This window comes from Olea europaea, unplaced genomic scaffold (genome assembly GCF_002742605.1).
Source record: "Olea europaea var. sylvestris unplaced genomic scaffold, O_europaea_v1 scaffold1137, whole genome shotgun sequence".
In the NCBI taxonomy this organism is placed as follows: Eukaryota; Viridiplantae; Streptophyta; class Magnoliopsida; order Lamiales; family Oleaceae; genus Olea; species Olea europaea.
Window position 1 is genome coordinate 16,995 of NW_019228757.1, and position 12,407 is coordinate 29,401.

Consider the following 12,407-nt stretch of genomic DNA (forward strand, 5'->3'; position numbering starts at 1 on the left):
TGTCCCTAGTTGTTCGCATGTGAATGAGAAACTAGTAATCCAAGTCAGAAGCCCTCAAGAGGCAACGATCCTCACCCCATCACTAAATATAGATTCTGCAGCCACGTTGTAAGTGAATCAAGTTAGAACGACTCTGGTACTTAAGATCGAATAAAATGCGATTTTCGTAATGCCTATAGAATTCGTTTTGGTCAATCGGTAAGTAAATTTCTTCTTGCCTGCTTTGTCTGCTTGAAAGCTTTCATGTTCAAGTGAACAATCGGGGATTGAAAAGTTAAATCAACAAAGTGGAATTCATCATCCCCTGCCTTTTCAATGAGTGGAGTGCATAAGCCCCTATTGAAGTAAGTGTGAGAAACATACGTATCGTAGAGTACAGCAAGCGGAGTCTACTGTGCATGTCAAGTTGCTGCTACTTCACATTTTGATTCTCCTGGTAGGCCTAGTAACAATAGTTAGCAGCTCAACGTAGTGGCTTATACCTTCCGTCGCTTCATTCATGCTTTGCCAGCCAGCTAGAGATGTTGACTGGAGAAGCTCCTCTAGTTAGGAAGACCTAAATAGGATATGAGCTCTTTCTTTACCTTTCGAAGAAGACCAGTAGCTAAGTCAGTTCTTGCTGGCTTGTTGTTTTACCCTTAGGAGAAGCATGTCTGAGTAGTGCTTTATTTCTAACAGCCTTAAGACTCGTATGGAACATGTCCCTTGTTTGTTGTCTATGCCTTTGGCTTTTGGCTTTAAGACAAGACTAGTCCCTTTCTTGAAAAGAGATTTAGAAATGAACCTCCTTTGGTAAGGGGAGTGAACGAAGTGAGTAAATGGAAAGTGGCCCAAGTTCAACGTTTAAATTAGGTGATCCTAGCCTTTCGCCGCTCTATTAACTGTGGTACTCAGTCTCACCTCGTAGGGAGAGAGAGCAAGGCATCATTCTCTTGATTCCGAACTAAATGTTTAGTAAAAGAAGGGTGTTCAAGCATTCGAAGAGGCTGACCAAGGTATGAAAAAGTTTGCCGAGATTGCTAGGTTTTCCGCTCAGAAAGTGCTTTGATAACGTTCAAAGGTATCTGGGTAAAATCCATGTTCAAAGAAAGTAGATGGGTAATTGAGCTAAGTAAGCTACGTTGTTATTAGTCTCAGGGAATGTAAGGGATGTGATCCAAGAGTCGAGCCTGACGAAGGCGAGTGTGGATTGAGACCCGTTGATAATCAAAGGTGAACCTATGACGCGATCGAGGGCAAAGCAAGTGAAACAAGCGATGGGATTGGTCGTTCAAGAAACCATTGATGGAACGATGTTAGGGACGTAAAATGGGACAACTTTCATGTTTAGGTCGAGAGCCGAATCAAAGTGGATCAACTCAATACAAGTGGATGAAGACGGAGGCTGCATGAGCCGCACAGTTGTAAAGAGCTGTGGCCGCACGCACCCAGGCAGGGAAAATTTGGGCCTGGAAGATTTCTTACATGCGACCGCACGCATCCAGGCACGATGAGCATTGCTAAAAGATGAACGACAACACACAATGAATATTGCAAGAATGGGTAAGGGGACACCTAAGCCCGGCCTTGAAGGCATCCCTAGAAAAGGCCATCTCACCCTCCCGGGGATAAGGGATGTGTCTAGGCTCTTGAGATTACAAGTGGTCAAGCTCCTAGAGGGAATGGCTACCACTATCGCTCACCCCTTGGACTGTTTTACGGTCTAACAAGTAACAGAAACACAAATATCATAATTATTTCATTTTTTGAATTAATGTAATTCCAAGTGCCGTGATTTCGACTAACTTATTGATGGTTTATCTTATGAACGTTGCTAAAAGGTCAACAATAACAAGCAATGAACATTGCTAAAAGATCAGTGACAACACACAGTGAACGTTGCGAGAATAGGTAGAGGGGACACCTAAGCTCGGCTTTGAGGGTATACCTAGAAAAGTCCATCTCACCCTCCTGGGGATAAGGGATGTGTCTAGGCTCTCGTGCTTACAAGTGGTCGAGCTCCTAGAGGAGATGGCTACCACTATCGCTCACCCCTTGGACTTCTTTACGGTCTAACAGGCAACAGAAACACAAATATCATAATTATTTCATTTTTTGAATTAGTGTAATCCATCTCATGAAAAAAAAATGGATTTATTTCTTCTTTTCTGTAATCTATTTATAAATAGGAACCTTTTTTCATTCAAAATAGTTTTAATAAATATTTTAAATGATTCCTTGCAAGTTGAATCTTTGGTACTCAAAAAGTAGGAAATCGGTCAATCTTTGATGGTTTATCTTCTAGTTTTTGTATTTATAGGCTAACCTGTTTTCTTTGATACACGTAATTTCCTTTTTTTCAAGTGTGCAAAAGAAGGATTTGTGATGACGAGTAATATATAAAAATATAATTGAAGCGACAGTTACAAATCTTAGTTAGGGTCAACAAACGGATGTAAGAAGAAGAACCATCAAACAAACATTTTATCGAAGAAAACATTGAAAAAATTGGAAGGTTGTAAAAATTTGAATTTCTATTTTAGATGAATATGTGTTGTTCAACCTAGAACAATACCCAAATGAAAGCAAGCAAATTGAAAAAATTGGAAGATTATAAAACAATAGAAGACGAGCAGGTGTGTGTTTTGGATTTTACATTTCTTCTTCCCCTTTTTGGTTTGATTGTGGAGGGAGGAGCTGATCCAGACGAGTGAAGTGATGAGAGAAAGAACAAAAAAGTGGGATAAAGGAGGTCGAGCTCCACGAAGGGATCAAGGTCCTCAAGATTTTGACATTAAAGGCTAGATCACAGTCTCGTCTTTCCCACTACAAAAATTTTTGGGCCTTTGGGGTTCGGCCCAGAAGTTCAGTTTGGGCGGACTAATTAGACTCCTGCCACGCGATTTATGCAACGTGATTTTATGCCGCAAGTGTACAGTGTCAAGTTTTGTAATATAGTAATAGAGTAAAGAGTGTCGAACCCACAGGGATTGTAATTTAAATTTCACTAAGTACTATAATTGTGCAATTTCTACTTTATTTAGACAAATGTATGATTAAATGGATTTAATGTTTTATGAATGAATAAATTAAACTAATCTAATGTGAATTGGATGCGACAAAATTGGGGAATACAAATTATCAAATGAGAAGGCCTAGGGATTGATTTTACCTAACTTTCAATTATGATTTAACGATTTTCAATAATTCCATTTAATCTTCCCATATTTAAAAGCAAGAATCCTAATATATTCCTCTCCCCTCTCTCGAGTGCCGGCTAGAAAATAATCCTAGATTCCAATTCCAATATCTCTATTCCGAATTGAAAATCAGGAATTTATAAAAGTCCCGATTCTTGTATGAAGTAAGCTTCACAGATTTTACACTTTCTCTTGAAATCCATAAAACCTATGTTGTGTCAATCTTATGATCACGCCTAAATTTCCCTCTCTCGAGTGCCGGAATTGACTAGCATCTATTCATTCAACTATTGATCAAGTAATTGAAAGCATTAAAATTATGACACAATTAAATATATGTGGAAAAATCAAAGAAATAATTATAAAATCATCAAACCATACTCGATTCGGCTACATCAAACCCCTAGATATTTTGTTTAGTTCATGATATAATAATTGAAAATCATACAAATTATAATAAAGAACATAAGGAAAATGATAGAAAAAACTAGTCTTTTGGGTAAATCTTCAATCTTCTTCCTTGATGTTGTTCCTCCTTCCTTTTTGTGTCTTCAATTTTTGCCTCCTTCAAATTGTGTGGTTGAATCCTTCAATCTTGCCCCCTTCCATCATCCTTCAAAATAGGGTTTTTCAAATGGTATTTCTAGTATCTTGAAATTATTGGACGAATTAGGGTTGAGTTGGGCCAAAAAAAGATTCCAAAAATATAAAATCCTGTTTTTCCGCTCAGGCGGCGCCTTGGCGCCCATCTTAATTTTCAGCATCTTGGGCGCTGCGGCGCCAAATGTGGGCGCCATGGCGCTCACTTCGGGTGGAAAAGGCAGTTTTCACCTCCTTCAGTATTTTTGCCATAACTTCTTCGTCCGATGTCGGATTGAGGTGATTCAAGATGCGTCTAAAAGGTAACTCAAAGGGCTATAAGTTTTCTTCAAACATCATTTTCCAATTCGATCATTTTCTATGTCAGAAATAGATCTAAATATGAGACTAAAATTCTAGAGCATAACTTTTCGATTGGAAATTGATTTGTGATCACATTTTGCCTAAATTTGATCCCTTCGACATCTTTCCTCATCCAATTGACTCCTAACACTCTCAGCTCTTGATGGCAAGGTTCGATACAAGTTTGGATTATTTACATTTTAGTCCCCGAACTTTGGATCTTTTACAATTTGGCCCATTCTCTCCAATTTTGCCAACTTTTGCTTAATTCCTCCAATTTCATCAATCTACATCAAAACACGCATTAAAACATTCTAAAACACTCTCAAGAGTAGCAAAATAACAAATTAGGTGGCATAAATATCATGAGTGTAGAGCACTCATCAAAATACCCCCAAACTTAATATTTTGCTTGTCCTCGAGCAAACACAAACTAAAGAGAATAACAAACAAATACACAAACTCAATTAAAGCACACAAGATCACTTAAAAACACATTGTGCTAGACACCTTGCCTTCATAGCTCAGGATTGAAGACATAGTATCAAATTCACAAATCATTTCAAAGCTATAATGCACAAGTCAAATTCTCGCCTATTCAATGCAAACGGGTGTGTGTGTGGAGAGTTAAGCACAACGTTGTACAATAATAAATTGACCCAATTTCCGACCTTAAAAGTCAAATATTTCCTTGCCTCGCTCATGGGATTTACACACTCCCAAACTTGTTTTCTTTTCTCTTCCCAAGGTGTATTCTAAAGTTGATTTTTCAATACTAATTTCTTACACCGCTCAAGTTTGGTTAGATTTCACTATTGCAGTTCAACATATCAACAGATAAGGATTCTCTTTATTTTTGACTGCTTCAACCTCCCAGAATCAACCAAATTACTAACCTCTCATCAAAGGTCTAATCCTCTAAAACAAGTGTTCGGAGTTTAATCAAGGCATGTGATTTCCAAATTTATTTTTATTTTTTTCAGATATAAATTTTACTCCTTAATCATCCTTTGTGCAGACGTCCCTTCCTTAAGCTTTCTAAATGACCCTTGTAGCGAGCTTTAGGCCGATGACTCCCAAATTAGATGACTTTAGGGCACCAGGTTTTAAACCCCTACAGGCTTAATCACTCGATTCATAAAGGCTACGAAGAGACAATTCACAATGAGATTATTAAAGTTGTCCTCATTGGGGTCTTTTTTTTTTATGCAATGATTAGTGCAATGCCCCTTATTAAACATTTATTCTCGAAAATTGACCTCTAACTTAAGGTTTTCACCCAATTTTCATCCTATTAGTCTCAGACAATCCACACAAAATTTAGCACATACGGAATCCACATATATCTCCAAGTTTTCCTACAATAGCTTAACCTACCAAACAACCTATATTTGGTTTAAGGATATAATGATGTTTAATTGTTGTTTGGATTTAGCGTCTAAGTTCTCTTTTTCAACCTATAAACGTGAATCAACCTACTCATGCCCAACGCCAGTTAACTCACGTGCATAAATATTTTCCGTTTCACACGAATAAGCAAAAATTTAACTCGATTACATAACTCCTCCACAATTCATAAATCAACACATGTTCTCAATAATATATATCATCGCCGGCAAGGCTTTCTAACTCACACAAGCATGCAAAATAATTTTTAAAAAAATCGTTTTTTTTTAACAATGCACACAATTAAGAAATTAAAAACAAACACACAAATAAAATAAAATAATTTTTTTTAAATGCGCACAATTCACACAATAATAAAAAAATTAGGCAATTCTAGATAACTTATAATATACTCCCCCGCCCCCCCAAACTTAAACTAAACATTGTTCGCAATGTTGAATTAAAAGAAAATGAGAAGGACTTCCCTGAATTGTCTGAATTGCCAATGACGGTCTGTGCTCTGATGTTGAATTTGATGGACGCTTCTTCTAGCTTTTACCCCAAACTTGAGATTTTTCTTGTTCTCCTCGTCAAAGTCGGTATGATTGTTCCACGACATCATATTCCTGAAAAATCAAATTTAGATATTAAATACATGAAACAAGTGTTACTTAGCTCAAACATCAAATAACCAACTTGACTACTTATAAACCTAAGGGAAGACGGGATATGGCTGATGAATTCCTAAATAGAATTATAAAATAACTGAAACTATCCTATTAAAATAAAATGATTGGGTTGCCTCCCAAGAAGCACTTCTTTATAGTCATTAGCTTGACTTTTGCAATTGCATCATGGAACTTTAAAGAAGGCTTTTGATGCCCTATCCATTTTTCTTCTTTTGACTTTGCTCCACTCTTCGTTGTTTGTCCAGGTCTCGTCGTTGTCCTTTTCAATGTAATAGGATCTTTTTAGGCCATCCGATTCAAACTTATTCCCATATTTAAAAGCAAGAATCCTAATATATTCCTCTCCTCTCTCTCGAGTGCTGGCTAGAAAATAATCCTAGATTCCAATTCCAATATCTCTATTTCGAATTGAAAATCAAGAATTTATAAAAGTCCCGGTTCTTGTATGAAGTAAGCTTCACAGATTTTACACTTTCTCTCGAAATCCATAAAACATATGTTGTGTCAATCTTATGATCACGCCTAAATTCCCCTCTCTCGAGTACCGGAATTGACTAGCATCTATTCATTCAATTATTGATCAAGTAATTGAAAGCATTAAAATTATGACACAATTAAATATATGTGGAAAAATCAAAGAAATAATTATAAAATCATCAAACCATACTCGATTCGGCTACATCAAACCCCTAGATAATTTGTTTAGTTCATGGTATAATAATTGAAAATCATACAAATTATAATAAACAACATAAGGAAAATGATAGAAAAAACTAGTCTTTTGGGTAGATCTTCAATCTTCTTCCTTGATGTTGTTCCTCCTTCCTTTTTGTGTCTTCAATTTTTGCCTCCTTCAAATTGTGTGGTTGAATCCTTCAATCTTGCCCCCTTCCATCCTCCTTCAAAATAGGGTTTTTCAAATGGTATTTATAGTATCTTGAAATTATTGGACGAATTAGGGTTGAGTTGGGCCAAAAAAAGATTCCAAGAATATAAAGTCCTATTTTTCCGCACAGGCAGTGCCTTGGTGCCCAAGATGGGGGTCGTGGCGCCTCGTTCACAGTTAATTTTCAGCATCTTGAGCGCTGCAGTGCCATGGCGCCCACTTCGGGTGGAAAATGTAGTTTTCACCTCCTTCAGTATTTTTACCATAACTGTTTCGTCCGATGTCCGATTGAGGTGATTCAAGATGCGTCGGAAAGGTAACTCAAAGGGCTATAACTTTTCTTCAAACATCATTTTCCAATTCGATCATTTGCTTTGTCAGAAATAGGTCTAAACATGAGACTAAAATTCTGGAGCATAACTTTTCGATTGGAAATTGATTTGTGATCACATTTTGCCTAAATTTGATCCCTTCAACATCTTTCCTCATCCAATTGACTCCTAACACTCTCAGCTCTTGATGGCAAGGTTCGATACAAGTTTGGAATATTTACATTTTAGTCCCCGAACTTTGGATCTTTTACAATTTGGCCCATTCTCTCCAATTTTGCCAACTTTTGCTTAATTCCTCCAATTTCATCAATCTACATCAAAACACGCATTAAAACATTCTAAAACACTCTCAAGAGTAGCAAAATAACAAATTAGGTGGCATAAATATCATGAGTGTAGAGCACTCATCAACTCCGTCCCTGGTTGCAATGTTATGGAAGGTAAAAGTCTATATGTCAACGAGTAGAGCCGAGCTGGCTAGAGAGTCAAAATTTGAGACTCGAGCTCAGCTTTAGTAAAATGGTGCGGTCACTTTTTTGGGGACCGAGCCCAGTCGAGCAAGAAAAAGAGGCTAAAAAAAATTGGTAGCAAAATGCTGCCTCTAGGAGAAGAAATTTGAAAGGCAGCAGCCTACTGCCTATTAAAAGGTTGCAAAATGCTGCCTTCCAGGGAAAAAAAGAGAAAAAATTGAAAAGGCTCGAGCCGAAAGCTCGGGTCGAGCCTCTTTTTCTAGCCGAGGAACTCGCACCATTTTAGTATAGTAGTAACAGTAGGCATGTCAACGAGCCGAGCCAGCTCGCGAGTCGAAATTTGAGGCTCGGGCTCGACTCTAGTAAAATGGTGCCATCGATGTAGATTGAGAATATTAATCAATCTCATTCAGATTGAAAATCCAACTTTCCAGTTTCAATATGATATGAGCCAATTTGACATGATCCTCACGTACTTGCTGAGGTGTCGAAGGTACAAGAGTAATAGGTATATGAACGTTGCTAAAAGATAAATGGCAACGCGCATTGAACGTTGTTAAAACATCAACAAATGGAACAACACATATCCTTTCAAGTGGGGATGACTACCACTATCGCTCGACCCCTTACCGCTGCTTAGGGATGTCAAATTGGCTCTTATTGCATTGAAATAGGCAAGTTAAAGAATCAACGATAAGTAGAACAAGAAAGATTAATTGTTCAATCAGAACAAGATCGATTAATATTCTCAGTCTGCATTGATGGCACCATTTTACTAGAGTCGAGCCCAAGCCTCGATAGGCATAGTGGTGAGTCTATTAAAGGGTAAAAGCCAATTATGTGATTCCAAGTGAACTTTGGTGAGATGAAAAATTGTGAGCAACGTTTAACAGAGAAGGACAGTTTGAGCGGATGATGATAAATGTGGAAAATAGGTTAAACATGCTTGACGCAATAGTTACAGATCTTAGGCGGGGTCAACAGGCAGATGTAAGAAGGAGAACCATCAAACAAACATTTTATCGAAGAAAACATTGAAATATTTGGAAGATTGTAAAAAATGGAATTTCTATTTAAAAGGAATTTGTGTTGTTCAACCTAGAACAATACCCAAATGAAAGTGAACAAATTGAAAAAATTGGAAGATTGTAAAACAATAGAAGGCGAGCAGGTGTGTGTTTTGGATTTCACCTTTCTTCTTCCTCTTTTCTGTTTGATTGTGGAGGGAGGAGCTGAACCAGACGAATGAAGTGATGAGAGAAAGAACAAAAAGTGGGATAAAAGGAGGTCGAGCTCCACGAAGGGATCAAGGTCCTCAAGATTTTGACGTTAAAGGTTAGATCACGGTCTCGTCTTTCTCTTCTCTTTTCTCATCTTTTAGAGTCCATCTGGCATCGAGATTGCTTTCCATCTTCTCAGGGCCGAGCTTGGGTTGAAAAAAGGATTAAAAACGAGAGGAGGCAAATGGAAAAGTTGAAGTACATATAAAACATAAGAAACAATTGGGCCTAAAAAAATCAAGAAAAAGAAAAAAAAAACATTTCGGATTCTGCCTATTGGCGCCATTGATGCTTCTGGAGAGAAAAACACAAAAGCCATACTTTACGCGTTGAATGAGGACTCGTTCTCTGATAACGTTACATGGCCATGTGACTACAAAAAATTTGGGCCCAGAAGTTCAGTGCGAGCGGACTCATTAGATTTTTTGAATTTTGTGGATTTGTTGCGTTGTTTTTGTTAGTCTAGATTGAACAACACATATCCTTTCAAGTGGGGATGGCTACCACTATCGCTCGACCCCTTACTGTTAGGGATGTCAAATTGGCTCATATCACATTGAAAGAGGCAAGTTAAAGAATCGAAAAATCAACGAAAAGTATTGTTCAATCAGAACGAGATCGATTAATATTCTCAGTCTACATCGACAGCACCATTTTACTGGAGTCGAGCCCGAGCCTCGAATTTTGACTCGCGAACTGGCTTGGCTCATTGACATGCCTACTTCTACTACTACCAGACATGCGGCTTGACCTGAGTTTTCAGCTCGGTCCTTTTCAATTTTTTCTCTTTTTTCTCCTAGAGGCAGCATTTTACTATCTTTCAATTTTTTTCTCTAAAAGATCAATGGCAACGCGCATTAAACGTTGCTAAAACATCAACAAACGGAAACGTGCATTGAACATTGTGAAAATATCACCAGTAACTTTTGAATGATTTCTTGAATTTTATGGGTTTGTTGCGTTGTTTTTCTTTATCTAAATTGAACAATACATATCCTTTCAACATGGAAATTCCAATTTTTACAATCTTCTAATTTTTTTTTAAGAAAGTGGTAAACTGACATTTGATGGCATTTGCAAGTATCTTGTTATCCAAATCCTGCAAATTATAAATCAAAATTTTGAATTCTTGCACTTCCCTATGTTCGAATCTGTGAATTGCTGCCAAAAAATTTTGATAAGTTTGTTTGTATAAATTGAGGGTAGTAAATGTTATGATCATATGGTCTTACTTTCATGTTTCTGATTGAAGTAGCTTTTGATGCATATCAATTTGTTCATAGTCAGGGTTGAATTTTATATTTGGGTTGTATTGAACTATATTGCAACTGAACTCTGTTTCACCAATACTATTTTTGTTATTTAAAGAAAACTAGCTCATAGATAGATCTTCATCTGTTTTTTACAAGTGACAAGTAAGGTGAATTGATTTTTCAAAATTTTCGTTTTTTCAAGTGATTGAAGTAAAGTGTGAGCTTTTTTTGGGGCAAGATTGAGCCTTTTAGCTTGCGCCTTTTCGATTTTTTCTCTTTTTTTCCCCTAGAGACAGCATTTTCTCCTAGGGTTGAGCTTTTTTTTTTAGCCGAGCAAAAGCTCGGCTCGACCCCCAAAAAAAGCTCAAACCATTTTACTACAGCCAAGCCCAAGTCTCAAATTTCAACTCTTAAGCCGGAGGTGAACATTGCCAAAAGATCAATGGCAATGCGTAGTAAACGTTGTGAAAAGATCAATGACAACACGCATTGAATGTTGCCGTATCCTTTACTCTATGGGAACATCAAAGCCCTCAACATACGCTCGAACGTTGCGAAAGATCTTTCTCAACAGTTTTCTTGTTGCGATAGGCTATTTAACCAGTCATCGGCTATCGAGTGAAGTGCGCCTTTTGTGTTTTTCTCTGCAGAAGAATCTTTTTAGGGGTTGTGGACGTGGAGTGGTTGTAGCGACGACAATGATGGCGATGTTTTGTGGCAGTTGCGGTGGCGAGATCTTGTTAGATTTGGCAACGGAGTGTATTTGGTTCTAGGAGAGTATCCTTGTTTCTTTCTACCCAAATGAAGTTAAAATGTTTTTTGGATTCCCGAAGAATAGGGAGGTAAAATAAGTTCGATCGACAGATTTCCTTTTGTTCGTTTTTCTCCACTCATCATACAACAAGCATTTCCCTTGTCGAAAAAGTGGTGGCCCCAATGGGAACCACTGAACGTTCAATCTCACTTACCCATTACATTGCAGCCAAGGGCGGAGCCCAATGAAGTGAACTTCTGGGCCCAACCCCAAAGACCCAAAACTTTTTGAAGTCACATTTCCATGTTATAGAGAACCAGACCCCATTCAGCGTGTGAAGCGTGGCTTTTGTGTTTTTCTCTGCGAAAGTGTGGCTTTTATGTTTTATATATACTTCAACTTTTCCCTTTGCCGCCTCTCGTTTTTAATCCTTTTAAAATACTTCAACTTTTCCCTTTCTCGCCTCTCGTTTAAATCATATTCTTAGGTCACGGGAGAGAAACCAAATGGTAGTTTTAAATACATTGACACTGAAAAAGTGGCTTGCGTGGAAAATGGGAAAGGTTAGGCAGATGATAAGAATCTTGTCTTAAAAACTTGAATGATTTCTTGAATTTTGTAGGTTTGTTGCGTTGTTTTTGTTTGTCTAGATTGAACAATACATATCCTTTCAAGCAGTATAAAACACCCCCTTCAGCATTAAAAGAAGAAACTTTCAAAGGATTACTTGAGATTTTTTAAATCTTAATTGGATCAAATCGCTCGAACCGAACCGATTTACGTTATTATGGTGCGCTTATGGTATGACAAAAAATTTGGAGGTTCGATGATGGTTTTGGCCTAACTGAACCGACCCGAAACCAAACCGTTGCCATCCCAAACTAAAACCTTCAATCTTCTCAAACTTTGAGGGTTGCTTGAGGATTGATCCTTTTAAGCTAGCTTGAGAGTCAAAATTTGAGACTCGGGCTCGGCTCTAATAAAATGGTGCAAACTTTTTTTTGTCATTCGCATCAATAGCCGCGTCCACTCTTGTTAATCTGCGCTAAACATTAAAATCAAAAATCAATATAGATGATAAAAAAAAAGAGGCGGCAAAGGGAAAAGTTGAAGTATATATAAAACACAAAAGTCACACTTCTGTAGAGAAAAACACAAAAGCCACACTTCACAAGCTGAATGAGGACAGGTTCTCTATAACATTACATGGCTATGTGACTTCAAAAAATTTTGGGC